The sequence below is a fragment of the Pan troglodytes genome, chromosome 7 (genome assembly GCF_028858775.2).
Source record: "Pan troglodytes isolate AG18354 chromosome 7, NHGRI_mPanTro3-v2.0_pri, whole genome shotgun sequence".
NCBI lineage: Eukaryota > Metazoa > Chordata > Mammalia > Primates > Hominidae > Pan > Pan troglodytes.
Window position 1 is genome coordinate 89,744,291 of NC_072405.2, and position 12,105 is coordinate 89,756,395.

Below are 12,105 nucleotides of genomic sequence, written 5' to 3' on the forward strand. Positions count from 1 at the left end.
TCCCTTCCAGATATTCTCTTATATTTAGCAAATGAAATCTAAATTATTTTTATCTTAACATGCCATGCATACCTCTAATCACAGCATACATCACATCAACCAGTTTGATTTTATTTACTAATCATTTTGGCAAAGACAGGGTATACCCCTGAGGCAAGAACCATGTCATAGTCTTCATTGTATTCTCAGAGCCTAGTAGGTGTTCAATAAATGATTACATTATATGCAATGATTTCTTCACCAGAACTATCTATCACTTTTCGTTTGCGTAAAAAATATAATACAAATTAAACAGACATCCCCTACCTTCTAAATCAGGGTTTCTCAAGCTTAGCACTCTAGACATTTTGGGGTAGAAAATTCTTCCCTGGGGAGGGCTATTTTGTGCATCGTGGAATGTACAGCAGCATCCCTGGCCTCTACCCACCAGATGCCAGTAGCATCCCCATCCCCAGCTGTGCCAACCAAAAATGTCTTCAGACATTGCCAAATCTCCTCTAGGTGGTTAAAAACCACAGTTCTAGACAGAAAAAGTTTAAGATGGATCAAACCAAACCGATGGCGGACACATTTCAAAATGCCTTTCATGCTATGGCTTCTGAAGCTAATGAGAACATCAAGAAAGAAAAAGCATACGACTAGCAAATGATGATTCTCTGACCACAGGCCTTGGCATATTACAGGGAGAGAAAAGGAGAGAAATTCTTTTCATTCTCCATGTAACTGTGGAGATGCAAAAGGCTAATTCTAATATAAGGCTGACAGTTTTTAGGAAATGTGGAGCTGTGGAAATACATAAGAGAAGTGTCCAAATGCCAAATAGCCTGTGGCTATAAAACAGTCTGAAAGAAGCATGCTTGTTGCCAGCGCTGCGCTGTTCATTATGAATTGTATCTAGGAGAGCGATTTTGAAAATGCTATTGAATATTTATTAAAAGGAAAGATCTATAATTCAGGTTGTGACATGCCACTATTAGCAAATAACTCAGCCAGTTGGAAAGGTTAAGAATGGTGGTAGCGAAACCATTAAATTAAGTGTAAGTTTAGTACATCAGTGTTATTTTTCTCAATGACCACAGTATTTAGCAATCCTCTTCCAAATATCTCAGCCCCAAGACTAAAAAGCTGTTATCCATATTGTATCCTTTTAATAAGACTCCAGATGTTTTGGTTTCAATTCTACCTCGGACATACTGAGCATTCCATACTAAAGTTCAAGATGTATATTTTGGGCAAAGTGACCACTACATAATAAAGCAAAAGAAAAATATTTGTAACACTAAATATGTACAAATATTTATCAGGACTTATGATCAATATTTTAAAGCATCTTTATTTCTTATTTAGTAAAACAAAGGAGTGGACTTCTAACCTCAACACCAACAATTTAGGCAATACAATGACACCATTCTAGTTTTCAGCCATGTCTATATTTCTTATCAATCTGTTTGTATAAGAGAAAACTACCACAGACAGTTACGTGTTAATTCCTGACACTTAAAAAGGAAGCATATCTTTTCCAATTCTATTGGCAAAAATATTTATATTTTGCTCTGTGCACCTACTGATAAACATAAACAGGTTTTGGACTCTTTAGTATTAAGCATGTAATTCCTAAATCCACTAATAGAAAGAACATACAGGATGTGCAAAAGCTCTCTATTCAATCAAGCTCTAACTGTACACATAATTATGGTATTCAAATTAGATTACTAATTTAGACATGTTCTATCATGTCGAGTATACACTAACATAAAAATGTCTGAATAAAATTCAATAAGAATAAGAAAAATAAGGCAAAGAAAATTTAATTACTTTTTAGAAAATGAAAACTCCTAGTACATAATATTAAAATATATACTCATAGAAAGATGAGTAGGAAATGCAGTTTAATTATTCATCTTGGTAGTGATTAATAAATACAGTAGCGTCAAATCACCTGAACAGAACACTAACTCTATGCCCTGGATTATCATATTTGCATTTGGATGAAATTGGGACACATGAGGCATGAAATGACCAAATTAATCTTCATTTTACCTCATTTGAGTTTCCTCACATATTATTATAAAGTGCAATAAAAATCAAATATAAAATACCATATTACTTTGTATTGTTATTTAAATTTTCACATGCCTATATTGTAATTTTTCAACTACATTGGACTAAGGCTACTACAATGCACCATGTGTAGTGATAATTCAGAACTAAGATAGCTGCCTAACGTTTTTTAAAACTTTTTAAAATTTATAAATGTATTGTTATTTTTAAAAATCAGCACCAATAACAAAAGAGCAATCCAGCAAATGTCACAAAGGCATAAGCCCCTTTGGATTCAACTTTTCCTACCAAAGCTAAAATGTAAAATAGGCACCATGAAGCTTGAAATTGAGATTTAGGGATAAGCATTAGCACCAGCATTTTGCTACTTGCTAGAAATTGCTTTCATCGGAAATTGCAATTTAGTAACCCTCCTAGATATTTTTTGTGAAAGAAAAAAATGCAGCATCATAAAGTTTTTCCAACAGCCACAACATTCTATGCACTTTTCATGATTCTAATATTACTGTATATTAACAGCTAATATCTGCTTCAATAGTAGCAAAATTAGGTAAATAAAAAATTTAGACTATCAGGAGCCAAAATACAAGTTGTAACATTAAACTAAATCCCTTAGGCTCATCCTACATCATTTTACATTGCTTACAGAAGACAAGTGCTTTAACACTTTGGCATTAAATGAGTAACATAATAGCTGCTTTGGCAAGACAAAGCAAGCAATATCATTTAATGTATCTGGAGAATTCAAAAATATTACAAAAGGAAAACCAATAGTTTAAAATTAATTAGGCTAAATTTTATTTTTTATACATGCACACACAGGTACGTGTACACACGGAATGCCTCTTACAGACAACAGCCATTGCAATTGCTGAAAAATAAATTCCCATTGTATCACAAATAAGTTTATCTACAATAATTTTATAAGTTAAAATATTGAATCCTTATATTTATACTCAGATTCTTTTTAGTGCTCTTGAGATAATGAATGCAAAACATGTTCATTTTGTGAAAAAAAAAAAAGCAGATTTTTCCCCAATCTAACTTAATCACATATATTTGCATAAATAACCTGTGGCCCATCAAATATAGAAATTGTAGCTGATACAGCTTCTACTGTTGGTGCTTTGAGCAGACTAATAAAGAAAATCTCTTAAACATAACACCCCCTAATTATTTAGTAGCTATTCACAAAGATACAGCAACATGATGGAGTGGTATGAACCCAGGACACCTCATTTTGGATCCTAGAAGCTCTACCACTTACTAGCTGTGTTATCTCCACCCACCCATCTGAACCCTGTATCTCAGTTTCCTCATATGTATAACGGGAGTGATTCTACCTTTAGGTCAAAATTAAAGGACAAACGTTTGAGGACTGAAAGGCATAATATTTAACTAAAACATACGGTAATTATTTCCATCATCTCCAAATACTCCAGTTAGTCTATAATATAATGTGTCCTGTTTTTATAAGACAAGTGAAAATTACAGGATATTTTACTCAGCATACATCAAATAATCCAGTGAGCCAAAAGTCTCATTAATAATTATATAAGCATTGGCTCAAAGTTCCAAACCCTCTAATAACATTATGGCCATGATAAAAGCTTAGCTTTTACAATCTATCAAATAATGGATCATTTATCACCTTCTCTTTCAGTGTGTTTATTTTGTGGATAAAATGAGATATGCCCGCTATGGGGAACTGAGGCACTTCATGCACCAACAAAGTGATTCTTTCATTCTTTCCATTCTCCCAAGAAGCCTGTGTCCTGCTGTCAATGAAGGAGAAAAACAAATGGAAAAGAAAAATAAGAAATGATAATTCTATAAGCTTCTTGAGATCCAGAAAAAAATAAGAAATGAAAATTCCATACGCTTCTTGAGATCGAAATTCACACTTTGTTATTTTATTTCTTCCCCCCATCCCCTTTCCCACCCACCTTCCACATGGTAGGTCTTAATATTTATTGACCAGAACTGGAAACTCTAGGAGTAAAAGCCACCATTATCTGTGTAGATGGAAGCAAGTTAACAGTCAGACCTGTCCCTTTGCTCTCTTTTTATTTCAATTTCATTTCTTTTGTCACTCAGTTCCCATTCAATCAAGCACCTCATTCTGCTTTGCCTCTGGCTTCTGCCACTTTGTGTCCAAGCACTTGTCAAAAACTTCTCTTGCTTAATCTTACTATGCCATCTCTTTTTCTTCTGACAGCCACCTTGGCCTTCGTCCTTTTTTTTTTTTTTTTTTTTTTTCAGTCCACACGTTCTCACAGGCAGATCACAACCTCAACAACAATTTCAAATACACGGAAGACTTGCAAACCTGCATTTCCAGTTCGGCCTCCGTTTTGAATTCCAGAACCACAGGCTGTACAACTGCCAATTGCATCTCAGGTCCTGAATGTCCCTCTGGTGCCTCACGGTGCATAAATCCACAACCTGTCATCTTCTCCTGCAAACTGCTCCATCCCCTGTATTCATTATCATCTCCAATGGCAGCCTTATCGATTCAATTCCCAAGCCAGACACCTGGAAGTCATCCTTAAATTCACCATCCTCTCCTTGCTTCTCCCCTTAATGTCCCCAAGCTTATCAGTGGGAGTTTAGACTTTAAATCCACACCAGTATTCAAAAGCTTTTTTTGCACAGCTTACCTTGTCTGTCCCTTACCCCATCCATTCTGTGTAATACACCCAGAGTGATCATTCTAAAAAAGTACTCAAATTCATCTACAAAACTAAATATGGCCCACAAGACCCTCCAAAAGTGGCTCCAGCCTCCGCTCTCCATCTCCAGTCTCATTCCCCACCCTCAATGTGCACCAGCCACATGGAATGACCAGCTGTTCCACAACCCGCCTCTCCAGTACCTTTGTTTCACCATATTCCCTGTTCCCTCTCTCAGAATAATTTCTCCCTGCCCACTCCCACCCTCAGCCTCCTGGTACCCTCCTACTGGCTCTTCCAGACTCCATCAAGCCCCGCTGCGTTAGGAAAAGTCATCCCCTTGGAGTCAGGCACCCCTGACGGAGCCCAGCATCCTTTAAGCACTGGTTCCAACTGCTGCTCAGTGTCTCCTTCCCTCATGAATCTGAGATTCTTGAGGGCAGAGAGAGGGATTTTCTGGTATTTGAGGTCTTATCATCTAACAATGTGCCTGGTATCATATTAATATATATCTGGTGAATGTATAAATGAATAAATACCACCCTTGTGATATTTAGTGACCCTTCAGTCACTAAATTTGACTGAAAACACAGACAAGCTGCTAGTGATTGATTACATGTGAATTAGAGGCTCACAGCCCTCCTTAGAAGGTGCCAGGAAAAACTTAATAAGGGCACTCTGGTTGCAATTCCCAACTGCTGAATGCAGAAGGTGTGGTGTTCTTGTGTATAGCTATGTTAGGGACTGGCTTTTTTTTAATGAAAAGAAAAAAAGTATTGTGTTATGTGTTTTTTCCTTTGACTTAAAACATGAGCTCCCTCAACACTTAAGTTTCCCAATAGTTTCATCATGTTCCACCACAATGGGCATGATGAAGGAATGGGTATGGTTTGGGGTGAAAGGATGGCGTAGGGGGAAGCAACTTTAATAGTAATGATGGAGTCACAAATACAGTGAGACGAGATGCCTGAGAACTTATCTGATCACCCTTCATTCCTCAGAGAATAAATTCACATAAAAGCTTACATATGCAACCCTGGGGCTCTCTCAACACGAAGATGGCAGATGACAGTAATGCTGATTTAGTCACACCTCTTGGTACTTTTAGAAAATCAAGAGAACCTGATTACTTGCAAATGAATACATGATACGGTACCTAGGGATTGGGTCAGCTAGACATCTGTGAAATGGAAGAGGGAAGTACAAAGCTGTTAGTGACTAATTTTATTTTTATTTATTTATTCTGAGACAAAGTCTTACTCTGTTGCCCAGGCTGGGGTGCAGTGGTGTGATCTTCTCGGCTCACTTCAACCTTTGCCTCCCGGGTTCAGGTGATTCTCCTGCCTCAGCCTTCCGAGTAGCTTGGATTACAGGTGCACACCACCATGCCCAGCTAATTTTTGTATTTTTAGTAGAAACTGGGTTTCACCATATTGGCCAGGCTGGTCTCGAACTCCTGACCTCAAGTGATCCACCCTCCTCAGCCTCCCAAAGTGCTCAGATTACAGGCATGAGTCACTGTGCCAGGCCTAGTGAGCAATTTTAAAACTACTTCTTCTTCCGTATTTTTTTTTTTTTTACTTGCTTACTCCATAAGGTTCACAGGATTTCAGGAGCTCTGCATTTTTAGCAAATGCCCCCAGTCAGGCCAATTTCCCTGTCTTCTGCAATAAACAGTCTACATTTAGGAGACTAAATTTTTAAAATGTTTTTAATCACTTCTCAGGTTAAAAAAATCATACAGTCCTATAACATCAAGGATGGGGGCAAGTGAGAGATCAACAGGATATGCCAAAATATTATAATCATAATAGTTCCTTTATAATTCAAACTCCAGGGGATGATATGAATTAACTTATTGAACAAATATTGGCGCCAGTATGAAATCGAGAAAAAATACAGGGGGCAGGGCTCAGGAGAAGGGTTTTGAAAATATTACGAGATGGTTTTAAAATTGTCCTTTTACCCTCCATTTTGACTGGAGTTAGAAAGGCTATGATACAGACATGGAAGATTTGATGCAATGTTCTTACTATAAGATAACACGTTTAAGCCTTACTGGTTAGACATAAGTGTTCATTTCCTTTGAAAACCATAGTCTCATGGGATGACAGATGACACTGCTGTAGTAATGTGGTTCTCCCATGACAGTTCACTGCTGATACTTCTTTAGATTTAAATAAACTTATTTTTTTTAAATCACCCAAGAAAATCTCAGGTCTCCACACTTCTCCTTTTTTTTTAGTGAGAATGATGCAAGTATGTGACACTAAACACAGATAAAGTTAACATGCCTCCCCACTGTGCTCTACTACCAGTTGAAGGCTTTATGCTTCCTATTTCACAAAGCAGACATGTGGTTTTCTTTTTTGAGCTCATTGCGTGAACTAAGCTTAAGCTCTTCTTCTACAAAGATAATGGAGATGATATTTCCTGTGCTGTCAATTCCTGCTCCTGGCAGTGGCTAAGAAGGTAGGCATGTAACCATTCCTTCACCTGGGGACCAAGCAAGATAGTATAGGATTCTTCTGAAAAGCATAATATAGTCCATCTATATTATGTAATATATAAATCCATGCAATAGAGTTTAGCTATCACAAAGGCTCAAAAATCAGTGGCAGCAGAACGTTCTATAAGTATCACGGGCCTCCTTGCACAGTTCTGGGTTCCACTCTTTACTCTGAAGCTCACTAGTGTCACCGTGGACAAGTGCCCTGACTTTTCTAGGCCTCAGTTGTCACTTCCGCAAAAGAGGATAATAAAGTACTACCACACAAGGTCACAGTGAGGATGAAGGGCAGTTCTTAACATGGCAGCCAACACACAGTAAGTGCTCCCTTTAAGCTATTCATTCCAATTCTTATCCAGAAAGATAACCAGTAAGGACTAGAAATGTGGTCATATAAATTATGTACAGAGCTGTTTTCCCCTCATACTTACCCCCTGCCCTTGAACTCAGCAATGAGCGAGCCCTCAGGGGCTGTCTCTGCGGGGCTGCACATGAACTGCTTGCGTGTATAACTTGTATAACCTCCCAACATGCCTCTCACAATGCATGAGGCAGGAGCTCTGGAACTATCAGCTCCCAACTCCTCAAGCCCAAAGTGAAGAAAATTCAAAACAGTACATATGACTGTCAATGGTCTTCATTCATTTATATCCATATTAAAATTAGTTTGCATTTCTTTTACATGTATCTTTTGATGGATGTCAGAAGAAAATTATTCAGAGATTTAAAAGTGACACAGATAAGCCACTAAATAGATAACAGATAACATAGATGAGAAATGAAACAACTATATGTATATTCTGAGGAGTTAGTTAATAATAAATTGTGAACCTCATTCAAGTCACAAAAGTGATCAGGGGAGACTTTTACTATAGAATAACCAACCCAGAGCAGGGGAACACTTGAAATTAACTATTAAGTAAGCAAAAGGGAATATCTGTTCTCTGAAAAGGAGGGTTCAAGTTGAAACAGAAGATAATTCAGAGATGTGAGATGACTCAGTCAATGGCAGGGTCTCTTTTGGGCACTTTGCAACTATGGCATTGTGTCCCCAGGCACATGGAGGCAGCCTACAGGAAGAGTAGAACTCTCGAAGAGTTTTGATTTGTTTTTTAAAGCCAACTTTGAGCATTTGTATTGAAGCACCATTCAGTGTTAGCATACATTAGCTAAGAGATTTCATTAAACATCAAATCAGTCTGTGATTTAAATTAAATCAGACTGTGAGCAGTCTGTGGTCTATGTGCCCTATACAGCAATTAGATTTTAATCTCTAGAAACAAGACTTACAAAAGGCGAGAACACTATCTAGTATTTGGGTGATAACCTAACACAGCCACAAAAATGCCATGACCTCTCAGTCATTCCCCACCTCTGGAACCCAGCTGAGAAGTCTAACAAGCTATGGAAACCTTAAAGGAAGTACTGCTCACACAGCACCCCGGAATCTTCTTCCCATGACATGGGGTACTAAGGCTTGAAGGAAGAATGCTTATTTAATGGTAAGTATAAATTATTTCTTTTTCTGAACATGCAGTTTAATATGAGGCAAAGTGCAAGGCGTCTCTCTGCCCAAGGGAGTTCTCCAGCTGGGACTGAACGCATATCCAGGGATGATGCTGTTTGTGGATTGATTACTGCTGCCGTGGTGGTTTCCTTGACTGTGTAGATTGCTGCAGCTACACGTGCAGGCAGGAAACCAAACGGAGACCACCACCCTCCAGTGTAAACTCTAACATCACACCAATTTTTCTTTTTTGACTCTCTGAATGCATGAATAGAAAAATAATAAAGCAACAGAATCCACTTCAAATTGAAAGACCTGGCACCTCTACCACACACTAGGAGGTATGGAAGCATGGGCAAGTTATTTAACAATAATTATGATCACTTCTGTTGTGGGTGCTGTTAAGCACTTTGCATACTTTAATCCTTAAGCTTAGATTTCTTCACGTATAAATTGAGGATAATAATGCATCTACTTCATTTGCAAGTTGAGGCAGCAGGGTCAAAAAGAACACAGTTTCAACACAGACAGACGTGGGTTAAATGCCAGCTCCAATTTCTACTATTTGATCTCACTGAGCTTCCATTTTCTCACCTCTAAAGTAGAGATCAAGCCACTTACCTCAAAGGACTGTGGTGGGGAATTGAGCAAGACAGTGTTAAATACCAGTTGGTGTCTGTATCGCTAGACAGTGCACAATAAATGTTTATACCTTCTCTCCTATTATACACATGAACTGCTTCTGTTAATATTCATCAGCAGCAATTCAATGTCCATAGAGTCCAAAGATGCATTTCCTTTCATAACAATGAAAATTTTTCCCAGAACAAGCTTAATATGCCAGATACTGGCCCAACAGCTCTATGTCTATGAACTCATTTAACTCTCACTACTGTTCAGTGGGGTAGGTACTACTACTGTCATCCCCATTGTACAGATGAAGACACTGAGGCACAGACTTTGGGTAACTTGCCTAGATTCAAACAGATGGTACCAGAGCTGGCAGCCTGGCTCCATAGCCTGTCCTCCTAACCAGGCTGCAATAGGGCTTAATGGGTCAATCTGTTTGAGATTCCATGCTTGGATGTAATCTCTTCTAGAGATAAGCACTGGATGCTCTCACAAACCGCAATGTGTTGATGTGACTAACTTTTCAACTTCTGAAATAACATTTTTTGGTATTTTCTTGGTATTCCTAAAAAAAAACCTTTTACACTTTAAATAAGGTGCCTATAACTAGTTCATCTTGTTCTGCATGCTGAAATACCATAAATAAATGCACTTCTCTCTTCAAAGATTATGTAAATAAATCTTACACTAAAACATACCCCTGAGCTTTGGTTTAAACAATAATTTCAAGTCCAAATTAAACATTTATGTATGTGTATATATATTTAGCAGGAAAGTCTTAATATGACCTATTTTGTTAAACTAATGACATCTATACCCAATACTCCAAATATTCCTCTTATTTATAATATTCGCTGTGTAACAGTCACACAGCAGTACTGCATGGTACTTCAAAGTACTATTCCTTTTACAAGTTTAACCAACTCAGGTATTAAACATCAATGATGATAATCCATAGCTCTGCTTAAAAGGAATCTCTCGGGAACAGCTGAGAAAGAAAGGTTAAAGATTTCTATCCTTCAAAGTAGGGCACTGCAGCTACCTATAAATCATGCTCTTTGTTTATTAAGATAATTAGGCCCATCAGTACACTTAACTTTTAGACTCAACAATTGTCTGGCATGAACAATTTCCACTTTTTCTAAAACAAAGGGGATGTGTTCAAAAAGCGGTCCTCTGCATGCTCTCTGCACAATGCATGCTATTTTAAAACATGATTTATGGGTCTAATTCCTGGAGCTGCCTTGAAAAATATACTGGGTTGTTCCTCCCAGGCTCCCTATTAGGAGAAGACACTCCAATTTGAAGAGTGCACTCTGTTTCAGCCTTCAGGCCGCTATATCATGTCAGCATTTTCATTAAATACTGTTCAATTGGACTTTAAACAAATGGAATGGAGGGCCACAGCTGCAGCCACTGCAGAGATAAAGTTATCCAGCCGGGAGGCTTACATAAGAGGTGCAGGACAATCAGGGTGAAATCCAAGTGTCATTATCTGAATCCTATTTCTTGAGACTTGCCTACATTCTTAAAGTGTATGAATTCACACGCCCAGAGCTCGTTTTATTTGCCTTAGGGCATAAAACACCGGGTCGACATATAAGTTGTTTTTTCCCTAAAGGACTAGGCTCCAATTATGAAAAGGTTGGCAACTTCTGCCTAGGGGAAGAGTAAAGCGGGATGCGCGGGAAGCCTGCAGGCCTGAAAGAAATGGCTCGCCCAAAGATCCATCGCAGTGCTGGCCACACTCCCCAGAGGAATTAGGATGGAGGTGACAAGACCCTGCCCAGCCCCTTCACCCCAACGTAAACACAGAGTCAAGGAGCTTGGAATGAATAATTAGCACGCAGCAGTCGAAATGCCCTAGGAGCACCTGTCCTCTCCCAGCATATTTCCAACTGGCACATTCGTGAGATGCTGAGGTCAGCCAGCCCTGGACTCCAGACCTTCCAGCTGCCTTGTCCCCTTCTTGGCACCCCGCACTCCCTCCTCGAGCTGGAACTCTGTTAACAAGAGGTGCCACCCTCGGCTTCCCAGAAGAAGATAAAAACGAACCTCTCCTTCCCACGGCTCCCTCCAACTTCAGAAACTACAGTCAACTTACTGGGACTCAGGAGGCAGGGAGTCTTCCTGGCGGACGGCGCTCGGAGGCAGCCTCTGCAAACTCCGGCGCGCAGCGCCGCCGCCCCGGCACAGCCCGGCAGCAGCGGCAAGTGCAGGACCAGGCGCCGCCGGTCTGCACCAGTCGCCTTAGCTCAGCTGTGCCGGGCGCCGGGCATTCGCCAGGGCACACGACTCAGCGAGGCGGCGGCTGGGACTGAGGCTACTGCACCCGGCCGCGCGGACCCGAGCGCTGCAGCTGCCTCCAGCCCCGGAGCGCGGCGCTCCGAGCCCCTGGTGCGTGTCTCTGGCTCCAAGGGAATCACGGCTCAATTAGAGACCCGGCAGGAGAAAAACCGATGCGCTGCCGCAGGCAGAGCCGCCAGCCCGCCCCCAGTCGGCTGGTCACATCGCGGGCGCGCAGACGGACAAGCGAGCGGGAGGGTACCGCAGCCAGCACTCGCCGCCGCGCCGCGGAGAATGACAGGCGCCGAGGCGGAGCAGCCGCGCGGGGAGCGGGGCGCGAGTGCGCATGATCCTGGCCGCAGCGGCACGTCACGGGGGAGGAGGGGCGGGCCGCGGGGCGGGAGGGGGCGAGCCGGGCGGGGCCGGGCTGGGGGTGCACA

The 12,105-nt window shown here is 40.5% G+C and overlaps 1 protein-coding gene across 2 annotated transcripts in view; it reads right to left on the reverse strand.

Moving 5' to 3' along the window:
- PAG1 (phosphoprotein membrane anchor with glycosphingolipid microdomains 1) overlaps positions 1–11,614 on the reverse strand; it is a 139,693-nt gene extending 128,079 nt beyond the window's left edge. Inside the window, exon 1 of one of the 2 annotated variants that reach the window (XM_063817211.1) lies at positions 11,484–11,614. The gene's annotated coding sequence lies outside the window, so the exon portion shown is untranslated. Of the gene's footprint in view, positions 1–11,434; positions 11,454–11,483 lie in introns of those variants that run through there. The other variant, XM_009455547.5, reaches the window with a different exon arrangement.
- Positions 11,615–12,105: the final 491 nt, after the last annotated feature.